Genomic DNA, 22,807 nt, shown 5'->3' with positions numbered 1-22,807 from the left:
ATTTTTTCTCTCCTAATGATTCCTCTAGTTGCTCTCTGTAGGGTTTTAAAATCTTTCCAATCCTCTATCTTCTCACTAATTTTTGCTTTGTTGTATGTCCTCTCTTTTGCTTCTACATTAGGTTTGATTTCCCTTGTCAGCCATGGTTGTACTATTTTGCCATTTGAGTATTTCTTCATTTTTGGAATACATCTATCTTGCACCTTCTTCATTTTCCCAGAAACTTACACCATTGCTGCTCTGATGTCATCTCTGCCAGCATCTCCTTCCAATTTACTTTGGCCAACTCCTCTCTCATACCACTGTAATTTCCTTTACTCCACTGAAATACTGCTACATCAGACTTTACTTTCTCCCTATCAAATTTCAAGCTGAACTCAATCATATTGTGATCACTGGCTCCTAAGGGTCCTTTTACCTTAAGCTCCCTAATCTCTTACCCATTCTGTTTCTTCTCTTACCCCTTCATTTCTCCTCATCTACCCATCACTCTAGTGCCCTTCTTCCTTCCCGTTCTCCCATGGCCCACTCTCCTCTCTTATCAGATTTCTTCTTCTTCGGCTCTTTTGCTCTTCCACCTATCCCCTCTCAGCTTCCTACTTCCCTGCTCCCCCACTTTCCCCCTCCCCTCATCTCACCCATCACCCCCAGCTTGTGCTCCTTCACCTCCCCCCACCTTAATCTGGCTTCTGCCTCCTTCCTTTCCAGTCTTGATGAAGGGTCTCACCCCAAAACATCAATTACTTATTCCTCTCCATAGATGCTGCCTGACCTGCTATGTTTCTCAACATTTTGTGTGTGTTGTTCTGGATTTCTAGCAACTGCAGAATCTCTTCTGTTTAGGAGTTTGTATGCTCTCCCTGCAACCGCATATGTCTTTGCTTCCGGTACTCCTATTTCCTCCCATATTCCAAAGGTGTACGGGTTAGGGTCAGTGAGTTGTGGGTATGCTATGGCGCTATTGGTGGGCTGTCCAGCATAACTTTTGCAAATTTGATGTGATGCAAAATGACACATTCCACCGTGTGTTTGAATGCACATGTGGCAAATAAAGCTAATCTTACTGCAGGATTTTTAATGATGCTAAAAACAAGGGGAAAGTGCACAGTCTTGTGTGAACAGAGTGCCAAAACATTGGTAAGTTAAACCAAGGTTCTGCCTTTAATACAAGGCATCCATTCCGCATTTGAGTCATCTCGTTTGCTATTTTGGGGACAAATTTTGACTATTTGAGAAGTTCATTCATTTGAAAATTAACTCAACTCTTCTGATTTGAACCTAGTAAAATCCTTTACAAAGTACTCTATACATGTCCTTAATTGTAGCCTCAACCAGGATTTACTTAACAATAATGATATAAGGACGACACAGATTTCTTCCCTTTACACCCCAGTATTTTATATTACCATGGAATATGAAATTCCTTAAGTTAGAACCCAGAATAGCATTTCTCACAACGGCCACGATATATTGATAATAGATTTGTCAGTGCCAGCAACCCAGTTTCAATTCCTGCCGATGTCTGTAAGGAGTTTGTACGTTCTCCCCATGACCGTGTGGGATTCCTCTGGGTGCTCCGGTTTCCTCCCACAGTCCAGCACATCCTTGGAAAGTGTTGGCTGTTACCTCAAAATTGAAATAATGACTAATCATTTAGCACACTTGGTAAGATGGGAGATCAGAATGTAGTTGTTGTTCAGATCCTTGTGGCTAGTTTATTTTCTTGGTCTCAGTTTCTCTTCAAGTAAGTAGATGTGGCTAAAGCACTACTCTGTTGCTACCCCCGGGTATTTCAGCACTTCAATTAGTCAGCCACTGAAAGTTCATGAGGCGATTAGTTCAGGTTTATATTTTGTTTAATCTTGATACTCAAACTTTGAAAAGAATTAGCTTTATGTGTCACATGTACATCGAAACATCAAAATTATAACTTATAGTTTTCTTGTGTATTGCACTGTTATGCGGCCACAGAACAAATTTCACAACAAATGTCAGTACTAATAAACTTGATTCTGATTCTTATCTTCCATTGTTATAGGCAGGGATTCACTGATGACTACTTCCCTTCCACACTATACCTTGTGTCCCCTGGGCAACTCTCCCATCCCATCTAAGTCCCCCTCCTCATTGACAGAGTCTGTGTGTACACTGACAACACCCCGGCTGACAAGACCACTTCTCTCCGGCCCCTCCCGGCAAACATTCCAAACCGTCCAGCAACTTGCCAAAATCCAGAAATACTGGTAAGACCAAACCCAAAGTAATTGGCCCCAGGATAAACTCTTCTTCAGCTGCACATGAAGTGGTCAGAACCCCACACTGATGAAACAAGTTAAATCCCACCAGAGTAGATCGAATTCTGAGTATGTATGGGTTAGGGTTAATTTGCTGTGGGCATGCCATGCTGGCTGCCTCCAGCTCAGCACTCGGATCTGTTGGTCGTTGATGTCAAGTGATGTAGTTCACTGTATATTTCGATATACCTGTGACAAATAAAGCTAATGTTACCACTCCCTACATTCTCTTGCAACCACAGGAGAAGCAATACCTGCCTTTTTGTCATCCCCCCCCCCCCCCCCCCCCATCAGCCAGGCACCCTTTCCAGGTGAAGCAACAAAGCATTTGTACTTCTTACAATATTGTGAATTGCATTTGGTGTTCACAAGATGGACTCCTCTACACTGGTGAAACCAAACACAAAACTGCTTTGGAGCAACACTCGTAAGGTGCTGGAGGAACTCAGTGAGTCGGGCAGTGTAGGGCACCACGGTAGCATAGTGATTAGCGAGACGCTATTACACCTTGGGCTGTCTCGGTTTAGTGCTCAATTCCAACGGCGTCTCTAAGGAGCTTGTGTGCCCTCCCCCTGGAATGCGTGAGTTTCCTCCAGGTGTGCTGGTTTCGGATTTACCAGTTAGTAGGTTAATTGGTCATTGTAAATTGTCCTGTGATTAGGCTAGGGTTGAAGCTGGGCGGTGTGGCTCACTGGGCCGGGAGGGTCTGTTTCACAATGCAGCTCTAAATAAATAAACAAACAAGCATCAGTCATGGAGGCTAATTGACAGTGACATTTTGGGTCGAGACCCATCGTCAGGACAGATAAAGCTATGTACTTGGTGGACAGTCCAGTCTTTCGTTTGCCTAAATTCTCCGTCTCCTCCCACTGTGGCCTAGCAGTTTATCTTCCCATATGGTTACAACAAAGCCCAACACAAGAGTGAGGAACAACACCTCATCTTCTGTCTGAGAGCATGTTGTCTCCTTTAGGACCTGGTACAGAATTCTCCAACAGCAGTTTTCCTCCGTTTCAGAATGGACTATTTCAGTGTAGCTCAACTTCCATCTTTGATTTTATTTGTAATTCAAATTTTTATTATTATTTATTCTTATTTTACAAAGCAGCATGTTAATTTAAACTTTCTTCTTCAATTTTGATCCAATCTGACCTTCTGGATTCAGACGAACCAGTAACAGAGTCACAGAGCAACACAGCAGAGGCACAGGCTCTTTGGCACATGGCCCTATCTAAATCTACCTTTGCACGGCCCTATCCAAACCCACCCCTGCATGACCCTATCCAAACCCCACCCTGCATGACCCTATCCAAGCCCCACCCTGCATGGCCCTATTCAAACCCACCCCTGCATGACCCTATCCAAACCCCACCCTGCATGACCCTATCCAAGCCCCACCCTGCATGGCCCTATTCAAACCCACCCCTGCATGACCCTATCCAAGCCCCACCCTGCATGGCCCTATTCAAACCCACCCCTGCATGACCCTATCCAAGCCCCACCCTGCATGGCCCTATCCAAGCCCCACCCTGCATGACCCTATCCAAACCCCACCCTGCATGACCCTATCCAAGCCCCACCCTGCATGGCCCTATTCAAACCCACCCCTGCATGACCCTATCCAAACCCCACCCTGCATGACCCTATCCAAGCCCCACCCTGCATGACCCTATCCAAACCCCACCCTGCATGACCCTATCCAAGCCCCACCCTGCATGGCCCTATTCAAACCCACCCCTGCATGACCCTATCCAAGCCCCACCCTGCATGGCCCTATTCAAACCCACCCCTGCATGACCCTATCCAAACCCACCCCTGCATGACCCTATCCAAACCCACCCCTACATGGTCCTATCCAAACCCACCCCTACATGGTCCTATCCAAACCCACCCCTACATGGTCCTATCCAAACCCACCCCTACATGGTCCTATTCAAACCCACCCCTGCATGACCCTATTCAAACCCACCCCTGCATGACCCTATCCAAACCCACCCCTGCATGACCCTATCCAAACCCACCCCTGCATGACCCTATTCAAACCCACCCCTGCATGACCCTATCCAAACCCACCCCTGCATGGCCCTATTCAAACCCACCCCTGCATGACCCTATCCAAACCCACCCCTACATGGTCCTATTCAAACCCACCCCTGCATGACCCTATCCAAACCCACCCCTGCATGACCCTATCCAAACCCACCCCTGCATGACCCTATTCAAACCCACCCCTGCATGACCCTATCCAAACCCACCCCTACATGGTCCTATTCAAACCCACCCCTGCATGACCCTATCCAAACCCACCCCTGCATGACCCTATCCAAACCCACCCCTACATGGTCCTATTCAAACCCACCCCTGCATGACCCTATCCAAACCCACCCCTGCATGACCCTATCCAAACCCACCCCTACATGGTCCTATTCAAACCCACCCCTACATGGTCCTATTCAAACCCACCCCTGCATGACCCTATCCAAACCCACCCCTGCATGACCCTATTCAAACCCACCCCTGCATGACCCTATCCAAACCCACCCCTGCATGACCCTATCCAAACCCCACCCTGCATGGCCCTATTCAAACCCACCCCTGCATGACCCTATCCAAGCCCCACCCTGCATGGCCCTATTCAAACCCACCCCTGCATGACCCTATCCAAGCCCCACCCTGCATGGCCCTATTCAAACCCACCCCTGCATGGCCCTATTCAAACCCACCCCTGCATGACCCTATCCAAGCCCCACCCTGCATGGCCCTATTCAAACCCACCCCTGCATGGCCCTACCTAAACCCACCCTGCATGGCCCTATCCAAACCCACCCCTGCATGGTCCTACCTAAACCCACCCCTGCATGGCCCTATCCAAACCCACCCCTGCATGGCCCTATCCAAACCCACCCTGCATGGCCCTATCCAAACCCACCCCTACATGGTCCTACCTAAACCCACCCCTGCATGACCCTATCCAAGCCCCACCCTGCATGGCCCTATTCAAACCCACCCCTGCATGACCCTATCCAAGCTCCACCCTGCATGGCCCTATCCAAACCCACCCCTGCATGACCCTATCCAAGCCCCACCCTGCATGGCCCTATTCAAACCCACCCCTGCATGGCCCTATTCAAACCCACCCCTGCATGGCCCTATTCAAACCCACCCCTGCATGACCCTATCCAAACCCCATCCTGCATGGCCCTATTCAAACCCACCCCTGCATGACCCTATCCAAACCCACCCCTACATGGTCCTACCTAAACCCACCCCTGCATGGCCCTATCCAAACCCACCCTGCATGGCCCTATCCAAACCCACCCCTACATGACCCTATCCAAGCCCCACCCTGCATGGCCCTATTCAAACCTACCCCTGCAAGACCCTATCCAAGCTCCACCCTGCATGACCCTATCCAAGCCCCACCCTGCATGACCCTATCCAAGCCCCACCCTGCATGGCCCTATTCAACCCCACCCCTGCATGACTCTATCCAAGCCCCACCCTGCATGACCCTATCCAAGCCCCACCCTGCATGGCCCTATTCAAACCCACCCCTGCATGACCCTATCCAAACCCCACCCTGCATGGCCCTATTCAAACTCACCCCTGCATGACCCTATCCAAGCCCCACCCTGCATGGCCCTATTCAAACCCACCCCTGCATGACCCTATCCAAGCCCCACCCTGCATGGCCCTATTCAAACCCACCCCTGCATGACCCTATCCAAACCCACCCCTGCATGCTAAATGCCTTCTTCACCACCCTGTCTACCTATGACTTCACTTACAACACCTCCTGATTTTGCAACATCCATAAACTTACCTATCAAGCCTTGTGAATTCACATCAAAATCATTTATATAAATAACAAATAACAAGGGTCCCAACACCAATCCCTGTGACACGCCACTTGTTAATGACCTCTGTTTCAAGAAACAACCTTCAACCACCACCCTCTACTCCCTACCTCCAAAGCCAATTTTGAATCCGCCTAACTAACTTCCCTGGATTCCATGGTGCTATGCTTTGTAACTCTAAAACATAAAACTAATTGAAAAGGAGTAACATGTCCTTAGTTTGTTTTACTTTAGTGTGGCATGCACATATGACATGGTGGTGTAATGACATATGCCATTCACATACATTTACATATAACTCGTAATGAATTATGTAAACAACAAAGAATGCTTAATCAAGCAATATATTTACAATATAACTCAAATACTACTGAAATATTACACATGGGACATAACCTTTCAGACCTTGAAGGCCTTGCTAAAGTCCAAATACACAACATATACAGACCTACCCTCATCTACCCTTTTGGTTACTTCATCAAATAACTGTAAAAGATTCATTCGACTTTCCACACACAAAGCCATGCTGAGTCTCCTAATCAATGTTGATCCATACGCTGGTAGATCCTGTCCCTCAGAATTCCCTCCAGTGACTTCTCCACAACTGATGTAGTTCCCTGACTTGCTTTCCTTCTTAAGCAACAAAAGGGCGTCATCCACCTTGCAACCTTCAGGAATGCATCAGTGGCTAATGAAGAAGTAAATTTCCACGCAATTTCTCCTCAAGCCTCCCACAAGATCTGAGGGTGCACTCGGTCTGGCCCTGGGGACTTCTATCTTAATATGCTGTAAGGTTCTCTTCTTCCTGATAATATGAATGTTTCACAAAATAGACAAAAGTATGGAAAACCAATGCCCTTGAATGGAAATCCTACAAAAAGTAGTGAATATGGTCCAGTCCAACACGGATAACGCCCTCCCCACTATTAAGTACATTTACATGGAATGTTGTCATAGGAAAGCAGCATTCATCATCAAGGACCCCCAGGCTGTACTTTCCTCTTGCTACTGTCATCAGGCAGGAGGTACAGGAGCCTCAGGACCCACACCACCAGGTTCAGAAACAGTTATCACCCCTCAACCATCAGGCTCTTGAACCAAAGGGGATAACTTCACTTGTCGCATCACTAAAATGTTCCCACAACCCATGGACTCACTTTCAAGGACTCTTCATCTCATGTTCTTGATACTTTTTTACTATTATTCATTTCTTTTTGTATTTGGACAGTTTATTGTCTTTTGCAGACTGGTTGAATGTCCGAGTTGGTGCAGTCTTTCATTGATTCTATTATGGTTATTATTCTATTGTGGATTTATTGAGTATGCCTATAAGATAAAGAATTTCAGGGTTGTATATGATGACATATATGTACTTTGATAATAAATATACTTTGAACTTTGAAGTTCAAGAATTCAAAGTAAGAAGTACATATATGTTACTATGTACTACCCTGAGATTCGTTTTCTTCTGGGCATTCACAGAAAATACAAGAAATACAACAGAATGAATTAAAAACTGTGCCCAACAGGATGGACAAACAACCAGTGTGCAAAATACAACAGAAAATAATAATAATAATAACAACAACAATAACAAATAAGCAATAAATATTGAGAACATAAGATGAAGAGTCCTTGAAAGGAAGTCGACAAGTTGTGGACTGTCCCCACTTTTTTCCCTTATCTCTTGAGAAATCATACTTTTCTCTTCAGTAAACACCAAGGAGAAATATTCATTAAAGCAACACTCACCTTCTGCAGCTCAACACATAAGTGGTCCTGCTGATCTCCAAGGGACCTACTCTCTCCCCAGTCACCCTTTAACTCTTAATATAAATAAAGAACTTCTTGGGATTTTCATTAACATTACCTGCCAGATCCATTGCACACTTTCTCTTTGCCCTCCCTATTCCAATTAAGTACATTATAAACAGTTCATAGTCATCAAGGGATTCACTCATCCCAGACCTCCTAAACCAATGCATATGGCTTTGTTTTTCCTGACCAGAGCCTCAGCAGGGTTCCCTAACCTTGCCAGGTTTACCCTTACAGGAACATGACTCTTGATCATGCACTCCTGAAAGCCCCCACATTACACAGACAAAGTAGTTTAATCCGATTTTAACTGCCACATTAAGTCATCAGGTCTCACCTTAGAGATATTTATGTTGTCCTGCCCATCCCTCCCTCACACTTGCTGCTACTCAACACTAAGATGGAGGTACGGTAACGCAGTAGTTAGCTTAACGCTTTACAGCACCACTGATCAGGGTTCAATTCCCACCGCTGTCTGTTTTTTTTTATTACAAAATCCTTTATTACAAATATCGGTGCTATACAATATATACAAATCAGTGGCAAACACAGTTACTTCACTACAAATAGACAATAGACATTACACCAAAATGTTGCCATCTCTATCCACGATGGCATTTACACCCCGCGGAGCCCAACGGTCTCGAAACTCCTCTAAGGTTGCCGTGGACTGCACGTGTTCTTTTTCAATATTTACCCGGCCACGCCCACGTTCCAAAGACATAGGGTTAGGGTTTATGATGTGGGCACGCTATATTGGCACCAGAAGCATGGCAACACTTGCAGGGTGCCCCCAGCATTTTCTCAGATTGTGATCCAAATGATGCATTTCACTGTAAATTTTGATTTACATGTCAGTCCTGATGTAGGATTTGGGCCTAAAGCATCAAACTCTTTTGCAAATGTCACATTTCACTATATGTTTTGATGTACATGTGACAAATAAAGCTCATATTTAAAAAAGCTTTAAAGAATATTTTCCCCCTTTCTTTTCCAGTTCTGATGAAAAACAAGGGCCTGGAACATCAACTGTTTCTCTCACCACAGATGCTGCCTGACCTGCTGAGTGTTTCTAGCAGTTTTTGTTTTCATTTCAGATTTCCAATATGTGCAGTTTCCATCTCCCCCACCACACCTAATTTCCTAATGCCACTCGACTGGCTGAATTTAGAGACGAAACCTCTTCAGTTAATATTTGTAGAACCAAGGAATCAAACTGAGATTTTGTGGGCCAAAGAGCCTGTATTGTGCTGTAGGTTTTTCTATGTTTCTTAAAATGTGTTAAACTGTGGAACAGTGGAGTGAAGCCTGTGGATTGGGGGGGACCAGTCTGTCAACTTCCCCTCTCCATCTGCAACAAGTGGTACTTCCCGGTGGTCATCTATTTTAATTCCAATTCTGATATGTCAATTCATGGTCTCCTCTACTTCCACAATGAGGCCACTCTCAGGTTGGAGGAGCAGCATTTCATATTCCATCTGGGTAAACTCCGCCTGATGGCATGAACACTGATTTCTCTAACTTGCGGTAGTATTTCCATTCCCCACTCCGGCACCTCTTCTACCTCTTCTCTTCTACTCTCTTCTTCTCACCATCCATGATGCCCCTCCTCCTTCTCTCCTCTCTTATCAGGTTCTTTCTTTTTCAGCTCTTTACCTTTTTCACCTATCATTTCCCTGCTTCTTTCTTCCTCCCACACCCACTTGTCTTCACCTATCACCTTGTACTCCTTCCCTGCCTATCTTCTAAATCTGGCTTCTTCCCTCTTCAATTTCTGTCCTGATGAAGGGTCGCGGCCTGAAATGTCGACTGTTAATCATTTCCATAGATGCTGTCTGACCTGCCGAGTTCCTCCAGCATTCTGTGTGTGTTGTTCTGGATTTCCAGTATCTACAGAATCTCTTGTGTTTATCACTTTTTGCACTACTTTTTTAATATTTCTTATTGTAACATAGTAATCTTTATGTACCGCTGCCGCAAAACACATTTCATGACATATGTAAATGATAATAAATCTGATTCCGATTCTGACCTTACTAAATGGTGGAGTTGACTTGAAGCCAAATGTTCCACCCCTCTTCTACTTCTTAAGAGAATTAGTATGCTGCCGTTCAAATGTGAAGTCGAGAAGCACTTTTACATGAGGTAGCAGAAACTCTCCAAATGGCTGCGGGCCAAATGTAGTTTAGAAGAATAATCAATCATTTTACTGGGCAAGGCCAAAGAAGTCAGAGCTAAGATAGAATTCAGGAAACGTTTTCAGTGAAAAGCAGTCAAAGCTCAAAGGACTGTATAAGACCAGAAGATGTAGGAGCAGAATTGGCCATTTCGCCCATCGAATCTGTCCCACAATTCCAGCATAGCTGATTTATTAACCCTCTCAACCCCATTATCCTGCCTTCTCCCCACCACCTTTGACGCCCTATCAACCTCCACTTTAAATATACCTAATGTCTTGGCCTCCACAATCATCTTTGACAATGAATTGCACAGATCTACCACCTTCTGGATAAAGAAATTCCTTCTCATCTCTGTTCTAAAGGGATGTCCCTCTATTCTGAGGCCATGCCCTTTGGTTCTAGACTCTCCCACTATAGAATACATTCACTCTATCTAGGCCTTTCAATATTCAAAAGATTTCAATGAGATTCCACCCCCCCCCCCATTCTTCTAAACTCCAGTGAATATGTACAGACTCAGAGCTATCAAATGCTCCTCATGCATTAACTCTTTCATTCCTGGTATTCTCCAGCAGAGATTCCTAATATTTGCAATATCTTTCAACCCTCTGTGAACACAGCAAACAGAGATACGATCCTTCTGTTATTGTGCTAACAATCCAGAGCAGATGGGCAATTTAAATCCAATAAATTAAATGGCTCTGAAATGAAAGAATAGATTCAGTAATGGCAACTATCCAAATACTAGTTACAAAGTAAAAAAAATTATCAAAGTATATACAGTATATGTTACCATATGCTACTTTGGGATTCATTTTTATGCAGGCATTCACAGGAAAATAAAGAAATACAACAGAATTTACATACAGCTACACATAATCATAATTTTAAGGTGATTGAAGGAAAGTATTGGAGATGTCAGAGGTAGATTTTTTTTTACACAGAGACTCAGTAGTCCTCTGGAAATGTAATGCCCTGCTGGGGGAGGTGCTAGAAGCATATATTTTAGGGGCATTTAAGAAATTCTTAGATAGGCACATGGATGATAGAAAAATGGACGGCTATGAAGGAGGGAAGGGATAGATTGATCTTAGAGTAGGTTAAAAGATTGGCACAACATCATGGGGCAAAAGGCCTGTACGGTGCTGTTTGTCTGCAAAAGAAAACAAATTGTGCAAATAAAATATAATACTGAGAACATGAATTCTCAAGAGTCCTTGAAAGTGATTGTACAGGTTGTGGTGAGCGAAATTATCCTTGCAGTTCAGGCACCTGATGGCTTAAGGGTAATAACTGGTGGTGTGGGACCTGAGCTTCCGTACCCCTGCTTGATGATCTGGATGATGGGGGGAGTCTTTGATGATGGATGCTGCTTTTTTGTGTGCAGAGCTCCTTGTAGATGTGCTCAATTATGCAGAGGGTTTTGCTTGTGATGGACTGGGCTATATCCACCACTATCTGTAGTGTGTTCCATATGGTGTTATCATTTCAGGTCACTTGGCAATAAACTGGTGGTTTCCCAATCCTTTCTAAAGGAAATCATAAACACAAGAGGTTTAGCATATGCTTTCCCTAACCATGGTTCTACCTACAACTCCAGATGCATAATAGGCATCTTTGAAATGCCCCCTTACAAGGATGAAATACCCAACTGTGACCAACAGGCCAAGAAGATCATTTACCACTGGCTCCTCAGTGACAATTAGAAACAGGAAATAAATATGGGCCTTGACAGAGATGATCACATCCTTGAATGAGTAAATAGTAATGTCCACAAGGGAGTTTCTGAATGTAGTTTGTTAATGGTACAAAACTTGATGAGATTCTGAGAGAAACATGTAAAGAAACTTCAAGAGGATATAGACAATGAAATGTTAGTATGCATTTCCAGAGGACTGGAATATAAAAGCAAAGAGATAATACTGAGACTTTATAAGGTATTGGTCAGACCATTGTCAGGGACCCCTACTATCCAGGTCATGGTCTCTTCTCACTGCTGCCATCAGGAAAGAAGTTCAGGAGGCCCAGGATTCACACCATCAGGTTCAAGAACAGTTACCACCCCTCAACCATCATGCTCTTCTACCAGAGGGGACAACTTCACTCACCCCACCACTGAACTACTCCCACAACCTTTGGGCTCACTTTCAAAGACTCTTCACCTCATCTCAATATTTATAGTGTATTTATTTAATATTCTTTTGCTTCTTTTTGTATTTGCACAGTTTGTTGTATTTTGTACATTGGTTGCTTTTCCTTGTGTTTGGTTTTTCACTGATTCTATTGTGTTTCTTTGAATTTACTGTGAATGCCCACAAGAAAATGAATCTCAGGGTTGTATATGGTGAGATATATGTACTTTGATAATCAATTTACTGAGAGTAAGATACATAAAGAATGATCCTGTGAATGGAAGAGTTAATGTACAAGGAAATTTAATGTGCTGGGGGCAGCCCTCAAGTGCCACCACACATTCCAGCGCCACAGCATCCCCACAATGCTCAGCAGAACAACATTGAACACAACAAGCAAAACAAGAGCAAAAGAAGCCCTTTCTCCCTCCCTCTCAACAACCCACACATATGGACAGTCCTTCAACACCAGCCTTCAGCCATCAATTTCCAGACTACGCAATGACAGGACCCCAAACTCCAGTTACGCCAACTCTGATGCGCACGTACATCCGATTCCAGGACCCACCAACCTGGGAAAGACCAGATTCACAGATGTTCCTCATCACCCGTCCATATCACTAGCCCAATGCACTTTGCACACTCAGTCACCTTCTTCACCCCTCTCCCCCATCATCTTCTTGAATAATTATCATTCTACTCCTTTGGCAGAAGTACCTCGTCATAAGACACAGGTGCAGAATTAGGCCATTCAGCCCGTTGAGTCTGCTCCATCATTCCATCATGGCTGATTTATTATCCCTCTCAATCTCATTCTCCTGCCTTCACCCCGTCACCTTTGACACCCTGACTAATCGAAAAACTGTCAAACTTCACTTTAAATATACCCAATGACTTGGCCTCCACAGCCTGCAGTAATGAATTCCAAACATTCAGTCCCCTCTGGCTGAAGAAATTCTTCCTCATCTCCATTCTAAAGGAATGTTCTTCTATTCTGAGGTTGCGCCCTCTGGTCCTAGACTCCTCCACTATAGGAAACATCCTCTCAACTAGGCCTTTCAATTTTTGATAGGTTTCAATAAGACCCCCCTAATTTTTCTAAACTCCAGCAAGTACACACCCAGTGCAATCAAACACGCCTCATGTGTTAACCCTTTCAGTCCCGGGATAATTTTTTGCGAACCTCCTCTGGAGACTCTCCAATACTGGCACATCCTGTCAGAGATAAGGGGCACAAAACTGCTCACTATACCCCAAGTGCGGTCTGACCAGTGCCTTAAAAAGCCTCAGCATTACACCCTTGCTTTCATGTCAGGGTTCCATAGACTGAGAGGCAACATTTCACTATAGGACCATCCTTTGAATGTGTGTCCAGACAGTTAGTCAGCTGTCTAGCTAGCTGTTGGGTGAGGGGATTGGGGTGGGGGAGTAACTCACAGACAAACATCATCCTGTACTTACTAACATCCAACATTCCAATACCAGTTCCATGGACAGAAATCAGGAGCACAACTTCTCTTTAAGTTGAAGAATTCTTCTTTTCTAAGTCTCTGCAAGATTTTTGCTCTGATTTGTGCACAGTTAATCATGCCGACGGGTCCTGTGCAAAGACAGCCATGCTGGCTCCCGGCCAAAATCACCGCAGACTCGAGCTGCTTGGATAAAATGAGTTTGTACATTTGCCAGGGCTCCTCATTATAAAGATATAGTTCATTCTCTGTGCTGGACAGTGTGAGCGAGCTACTGGCAAGGCATCACTGAACATCTCACCGTATAGGCAGCTACATATGAAGGAGCCCTGCTTCCAAGGAAGTCCACAACCTTAACCAAGTTGGCACTGTCAGGGACAAGAGCTGCTTAAAGGAGCAGGGGGATTCTCCCCAGTATTCACTTCATTCTTAAAGTGACCATAGTTTATTTATTATTTAGAGATTCAGCTCAGAACCGGCCCAGCACTACCAGCAACCCACCTATTCAACACTCACCTAATCACAGGATACTTTTAAGTGATGAATTAACCTTCAGGGAGGGAATCAGAGCACCTGGAGGAAACCTGCACAGTCATGGGGAGAAGGTACAAACTCCTTATTGACAGTGCTGGAACTAAGCTCCGGAATGTCCTGAGCTGTAATAGCATCACACTAGCCACGATGCTAACGTGTTTAATGACATCACTGTATTTTAATCATCATACTATTGATTATGAGATCTTGTAATCTACAAACCGTCTGCTGTACAAAGAACGTAGAACATTACAGTACAGTAAAGCCCCTTTAGCCCATGATGTTATGCTGACCTTTAACCTATGCTAAGATCAATCTAACCCTTCCTTCTCACATAAGCCCCATGTGCCTATCTGAGTCTCTTAAATGTCCCAAATATGACCGTCTCTATCACCACCCTGCAGCGCATTCTACACACACACCACTCTAAAGGAATGAGTCTATACTGAGGCTGGGCCCTCTGGTCCTAAACTCTCCCACTTTTGGAAGCATCCTCTCCACATCCACTCTATCCAGGCCTTTCAATGAGAATCCCCCTAATTTTCCTAAACTCCAGTGAGTACAGCCCAGGACCATCAAATGTTTTGCATGTGTTAACTCTTTCACTTCCCGAATCATAACACAGAGAGTGCTCTATTGTATAACTCTGGGAGTGTAACTGTGGGTTATTTATTGGTGAACCATTCATTAGTGGTTGTACACTAGGTGTGGGCTACAATATAACTGGCAGGGGAGAACTACAGGGAGTGGGCCACACTCTAACATTTAAATAGAATACAGTACTTGGATTAGGTTATGTTAAGGCACTGAGAATGGGTTATAGAACATAGAAATCTACACAGTGAAACACAGTCTTTGGGGTAACTGTAAGACCATGCCTTTGCTATTGCTTTCCTCATGCTTGAGTGCTTGGTGGTGGTACCGATGTTTTTTTTGCTAGTGGAGGAGGGGGAGCTTGGGGGGGGGGGGTACATTGAGGTTCTAACATTTAACTGTCATTCATTCTTTGGGGCACTCCTCTGTTTTCGTGGATGGTTACAAAGAAAAAAGCATTTCAGGATGTACACTGTTTACATTTCTCTGACATTAAATTGTACCTTTGAACAGCACATTACAGGCCCTTCAGCCCACAATGTCATACTGACCATGTAACCTGCTCTAGAAACTGCCTAGCACATAGCCCTCTATTTTTGTAAGCTCCATGTACCTATCTAAGAGTCTCTTAAAAGACCCTATTGTATCCACTTCCACCGCTGTCACCGGCAGTGCATTCCACGCACCCACCATTCTCTGTGTGAAAATCTTTCCCCTGACATTCCCTCGGTACCTATTTCCAAGCACCTGAAAACTATGACCCCCTCATGTAGCCATTTCAGCCCTGAGAAAAAGCCTCTGGATATCCACACATTACCTTGAAGGATAACATCAGAAAGATTCTAACAGTAGTATATAACAGTCAATTATAAAGTAAGTTACACTATAAAGGTGACTGTATAATAACAGGAATTGATCTAATTTTAACACCAACAAAGGGTTGCCACAGATTACTATAGTGGGAGTAGTCCACAAAACCTAGAACAGTATAACATTGGGGGTGGGGTGCGGTGTCTCTCTCTCTCTCTCTCTCTCTCTCACACACACACACACACACACACACACACACACACACACACACACACACACACACACACACACTATGACACAGGGAGGGGCCATTCCTGTAGTGTCCAGAGAGGGGCAGAGGTCACACAGAAACACATACTCACTGGTACCAAGGAAAGAGATTCACACAATGACACTACGAGGAGGCTCTCTTACACACACATACCCACACTGACAAGGGGAGAGAGAGTTCTCTCTCTCTCCCTCCCCCCCCCCCCCCCCTCGCTCTCTCACTCACACACACCCTGACACAGGGAGGGGATTTTACACACACACACACACACACACAGGGAGGGAATCACACACACTAACAAGGGGAGGGGATCTCACACACACTGACACGGGGAGGGGATCTCACACACACACACACACACACATACACACTGACATGGGGAAGGAATCTCACACACACACACATACACACACTGACACGGGAAGGGGATCTCACAACACACACACACACACACACACACACACACACACACACACACACACACACACACATACACACACTGACACGGGGAGGGGACCTCACAACACACACTTACACACACACGGGAAGGGAATCATATACACACTGACAGGGGGAGGGAATCACACACACTGTCACGGGGAGGGAATCACACACACACTGACACGGGGAGGGAATCACACACACTGACACGGGGAGGGAATCACACACACACTGACACGGGGAGGGAATCATGCACACACTGACATGGGGAGGCGGATCACACACACACACACACACACACTGACACGGGGAGGGAATCTCACACACTGACACGGGGAGGGAATCACACACACACTGACACGGGGAGGGAATCTCACACACTGACACAGGGAATCACACACACTGACATGGGGAGGGGATCACTCACACTGACACGGGGAGGGAATCACACACACACTGACAGGGGGAGGGGATCACACACACTGACACGGGGAGGGAATCACACACACACTGACACGGGGAGGGGATCACACACACACTGACATGGGGAGGGAATCACACACACACTGACATGGGGAGGGAATCTCACACACACACACACACACAGGGGGAGGGAATCACACACACTGACATGGGGAGGGGATCACACACACTGACAGGGGGAGGGAATCTTTCACACACACACACAGGGGGAGGGAATCACGCACACACTGACACGGGGAGGGAATCACACACACACTGACATGGGGAGGGGATCACACACACACACTGACAGGGGGAGGGAATCTTTCACACACACACACACACACAGGGGGAGGGAATCACGCACACACTGACACGGGGAGGGAATCACACACACACTGACATGGGGAGGGGATCACACACACACACTGACAGGGGGAGGGAATCACACACACACACACAGGGGGAGGGAATCACGCACACACTGACACGGGGAGGGAATCACACACACACTGACATGGGGAGGGGATCACACACACACACTGACAGGGGGAGGGAATCTCACACACTGACACAGGGAATCACACACACTGACATGGGGAGGGGATCACACACACTGACAGGGGGAGGGAATCTCACACACTGACAGGGGGAGGGAATCTCACACACACACACACAGGGGGAGGGAATCACGCACACACTGATATGGGGAGGGGATCACACACACTGACACGGGGAGGGAATCTCACACACACACAGGGAATCACACACACTGACACGGGGAGGGAATCACACACACACTGACACGGGGAGGGAATCACACACACTGACACGGGGAGGGGATCACACACACACTGATGGGGGAGGGGATCACACGCACACTGACACGGGGAGGGAATCACACGCACACTGACACAGGGAGGGAATCACACACACACTGACACGGGGAGGGGATCACACACACTGACACGGGGAGGGAATCACAAATACACTGACAGGGGGAGGGGATCACACACACACTGACGGGGGAGGGGATCACACACACTGACACGGGGAGGGAATCACACGCACACTGACACGGGGAGGGAATCACACGCACACTGACATGGGGAGGGAATCTCACACACACACAAAGGGGGAGGGAATCACGCACACACTGACACGGGGAGGGGATCACACACACACTGACATGGGGAGGGGGATCACACACACACACACACACACACACACACACACACACAGAGGGAATCACACACACTGACACGGGGAGGGAATCACACACACACTGACAGGGGGAGGGGATCACACACACACTGACACAGGGAGGGAATCACACACACACTGACATGGGGAGGGAATCTCACACACACACACAGGGGGAGGGAATCACGCACACACTGATATGGGGAGGGGATCACACACACACTGACATGGGGAGGGAATCACACACACACTGACATGGGGAGGGAATCTCACACACACACACAGGGGGAGGGAATCACACACACACACACAGGGGGAGGGAATCACACACACACTGACATGGGGAGGGAATCTCACACACACACACAGGGGGAGGGAATCACGCACACACTGATATGGGGAGGGGATCACACACACTGACACGGGGAGGGGATCACACACACATTGACACGGGGAGGGAATCACACGCACACACACACACACAGCGGGAGGGAATCACACACACTGACACGGGGAGGGAATCACACACACACTGATATGGGGAGGGAATCACACGCACACTGACACGGGGAGGGAATCACACGCACACTGACACGGGGAGGGAATCACACACACACTGACACGGGGAGGGAATCTCACACACACACACACACAGGGGGAGGGAATCACACACACACTGACACGGGGAGGTAATCACACACACACTGATATGGGGAGGGGATCACACACACTGATGGGGGAGGGGATCACACACACATTGACACGGGGAGGGAATCACACGCACACACACACACACAGGGGGAGGGAATCACGCACACACTGACAGGGGGAGGGGATCACACACACTGACACGGGGAGGGAATCACACACACACTGATATGGGGAGGGAATCACATGCACACTGACACGGGGAGGGAATCACACACACACTGACACGGGGAGGGAATCTCACACACACACACACACAGGGGGAGGGAATCACACACACACTGACACGGGGAGGGAATCACACACACACTGATATGGGGAGGGGATCACACACACTGATGGGGGAGGGGATCACACACACACTGACACGGGGAGGGAATCACACACACACTGACAGGGGGAGGGAATCACGCACACACTGTCAGGGAAGGGAATCACGCACACACTGACACGGGGATAGAATCACACATACACTGACAGGGGGACGGGATCACACACACACTGACAGGGGGAGGGGATCACACACACACTGATACGGGGAGGGAATCACACACACTGATATGGGGAGGGGATCACACACACTGACAGGGGGAGGGGATCACACACACTGACGGGGGAGGGGATCACACACACTGACGGGGGAGGGAATCACACACACACTGACAGGGGAGGGAATCACACACACTGACATGGAGAGGGGATCACACACACTGACGGGGGAGGGGATCTCACACACTGACACGGGGAGGGAATCACACGCACACTGATATGGGGAGGGAATCACACGCACACTGACATGGGGAGGGAATCTCACACACACACACAGGGGGAGGGGATCACACACACACTGACACGGGGAGGGGATCACACACACACTGACACGGGGAGGGAATCACACACACTGACATGGGGAGGGAATCTCACACACTGACATGGGGAGGGAATCTCACACACTGACATGGGGAGGGAATCTCACACACACACACAGGGAATCACACACACTGACACGGGGAGGGAATCACACACACTGACACGGGGAGGGAATCACACGCACACTGACATGGGGAGGGAATCTCACACACTGACATGGGGAGGGAATCTCACACACACACACAGGGAATCACACACACTGACACGGGGAGGGAATCACACACACTGACACGGTGAGGGAATCACACACACACTGACACGGGGAGGGAATCTCACACACTGACACGGGGAGGGAATCACACACACTGACAGGGGGAGGGGATCACACACACACTGACAGGGGGAGGGGATCACACACACTGACACAGGGAGGGAATCACACGCACACTGATACGGGGAGGGAATCACACGCACACTGACACAGGGAGGGAATCACACGCACACTGATATGGGGAGGGAATCACACACACACTGACATGGGGAGGGAATCTCACACTCACACACAGGGGGAGGGGATCACACACACACTGACATGGGGAGGAGATCACACACACTGACACGGGGAGGGAATCACACACACACTGACAGGGGAGGGAATCACACACACTGACATGGGGAGGGAATCACACACACACTGACATGGGGAGGGAATCTCACACACACTGACACGGGGAGGGAATCACACACACACTGACATGGGGAGGGAATCTCACACACACTGACACGGGGAGGGAATCACGCACACTGACACGGGGAGGGAATCTCACACACACACACAGGGAATCACACACACACTGACACGGGGAGGGAATCTCACACACACACACAGGGAATCACACACACACTGACATGGGGAGGGAATCACACGCACACTGACATGGGGAGGGAATCTCACACACTGACACGGGGAGGGAATCACACACACTGACTGGGGAGGGAATCACACACACTGACATGGAGAGGGTATCTCACACACTGACACGGGGAGGGAATCTCACACACACACACACACACACACACACACACACACACACACACACACACACACACACACACACACACAGGGAATCACACATACACTGACACGGGGAGGGAATCTCACACACACTCACACACACAGGGAATCACACACACTGACAGGGGGAGGGAATCACGCACACACTGACGGGGGAGGGAATCACGCACACACTGACGGGGGAGGGAATCACGCACACACTGACGGGGGAGGGGATCACACACACACTGACACGGGGAGGGAATCACACATACACTGACACGGGGAGGGAATCACACATACACTGACACGGGGAGGGGATCATACATACACTGACACGGGGAGGGAATCACACATACACTGACATGGGGAGGGGATCACACACACACTGACACGGGGAGGGAATCACACATACACTGACACGGGGAGGGGATCACACACACTGACACGGGGAGGGAATCACACATACACTGACACGGGGAGGGAATCACACACACTGACACGGGGAGGGAATCACACACACACATTGACACGGGGAGGGGATCACACACACACTGACATGGGGAGGGGATCACACACACACTGACACGGGGAGGGAATCACACATACACTGACACGGGGAGGGGATCACACACACTGACACGGGGAGGGAATCACACACACTGACACGGGGAGGGAATCACACATACACTGACATGGGGAGGGGATCACACACACACTGACACGGGGAGGGAATCATACATACACTGACACGGGGAGGGAATCACACACACACTGACACGGGGAGGGAATCACACACACACATTGACATGGGGAGGGGATCACACACACATACTGACAAGAAAAAGGGGTGTCTCCGTAGTGCTCGTTCCCCCGGGTCACAGCGCTACATTTCGGCGCTACCAGCGGGCTCCGGTCCTACCTGCGCCGGGCGCCGCTCATTCACCAGGATCGCCACCGCCCCGATCTCCTGTGATCCGAATCCTGCAGCTGGTACTCAGTCGGGGCCGGTCCGGGAGAGAGGGCGGCAAGGGCTGCTCCGCGACGCCCCGCTCCTGCCGATGTCAATGCCGCTGGCGGCGACTGCAGCGATCCCTGAACTCCATGGCAGCCGCCGAGCGCATGCCCGAGACTTGTGGCCGCGCCCGCGCCCCCCCCCCCCCCCACACACCCCAGCGGCGCGCAGCCTTAAAGCGGCACCGCGCCCCGCCCACTCCCGCCTCCCGCGGTCACGGCGACCGGACCAGGGGCGAACCCGCCGCCCTTTGTCCCCACGACTCTCCGGGGAGGTTCATAATCTGCACTCTGTCAATCCCACACCGGAATTCCTCCATCCAATTTCACGTTGCACAGTGAAAATTCCTACAGACCCTTTAAGAAGTTGGAATCTGCACTACTTTCTTTGGGGGAAACTAAATTTATATTTGTCGAAAACGCTCGAGTTACACAGCAAATCCGTAGGCATCTGGAATGCGGTTACTTTTTCAGGTGCGCTCTGTGAATGGACTAATGTCTCATTTTAAAGAGAAGTTATATATAGCAGCAAGGATTTTTTTCCTTGCTACTGATTTTTAGATTATTTTTGTGAATCAGGGCTTCGGCAAGGCCAGTATTTATTTCCCATCCCTGACAGCTTTTTAGAAGGTGTGGGTGAGAGGCCTTCTTGAAGACCCTTGCAGATCTCTACAGATGTACGTTCCGACAGGATGCATCAGAGTCTAGTATGGAGGTTGCAATGCCCAGGATCACAAGAGGCTGCAGAGAGTTATAAACTCAGCCAGTTCCATGGCAGCCACCAATTGAGGAGAGAGGAGGTGTCAAAATTTACAGGGAGAAGGGAGGAGAATGGGGATAAGAGGGAAAATAAACTAGCCATGATGGAATGACAGAGCAGACTAGATGGGCAAAATGGCCTAATTCTGCCCCTAATGTCTTATAGTCTTGTGGTAAGAGATGGTGCCTGAAGAAGGCAGCAGCCATCAATAAGGCCCTTCACCATCTGAGACATGCCCTCATTCGGTCACTACCATCAGGGAGGAATCACAGGAGCCTGAAGACCCACGCCCAACAGCTATTGCCCTTTGCAATCAGAATTCTAATTCTAAATGGTCCA

At 47.9% G+C, this 22,807-nt stretch overlaps 1 protein-coding gene across 2 annotated transcripts in view; it reads right to left on the bottom strand.

The window, feature by feature from the left end:
- The window catches only part of LOC140735254 (zinc finger protein GLIS2-like), an 80,011-nt gene extending 58,204 nt beyond the window's left edge, over window positions 1-21,807 (bottom strand). For both annotated transcript variants that reach the window (XM_073060095.1, XM_073060096.1), the window contains exon 1: window positions 21,617-21,807. The gene's annotated coding sequence lies outside the window, so the exon portion shown is untranslated. The remainder of the gene's footprint in view (window positions 1-21,616) is intronic.
- Window positions 21,808-22,807: the final 1,000 nt, after the last annotated feature.

This window comes from Hemitrygon akajei, chromosome 11, assembly GCF_048418815.1.
Source record: "Hemitrygon akajei chromosome 11, sHemAka1.3, whole genome shotgun sequence".
Lineage (NCBI taxonomy): Eukaryota > Metazoa > Chordata > Chondrichthyes > Myliobatiformes > Dasyatidae > Hemitrygon > Hemitrygon akajei.
Note: the sequence above shows the minus strand (reverse complement) of the source record. Positions and strands in the feature narration are given on the sequence as shown.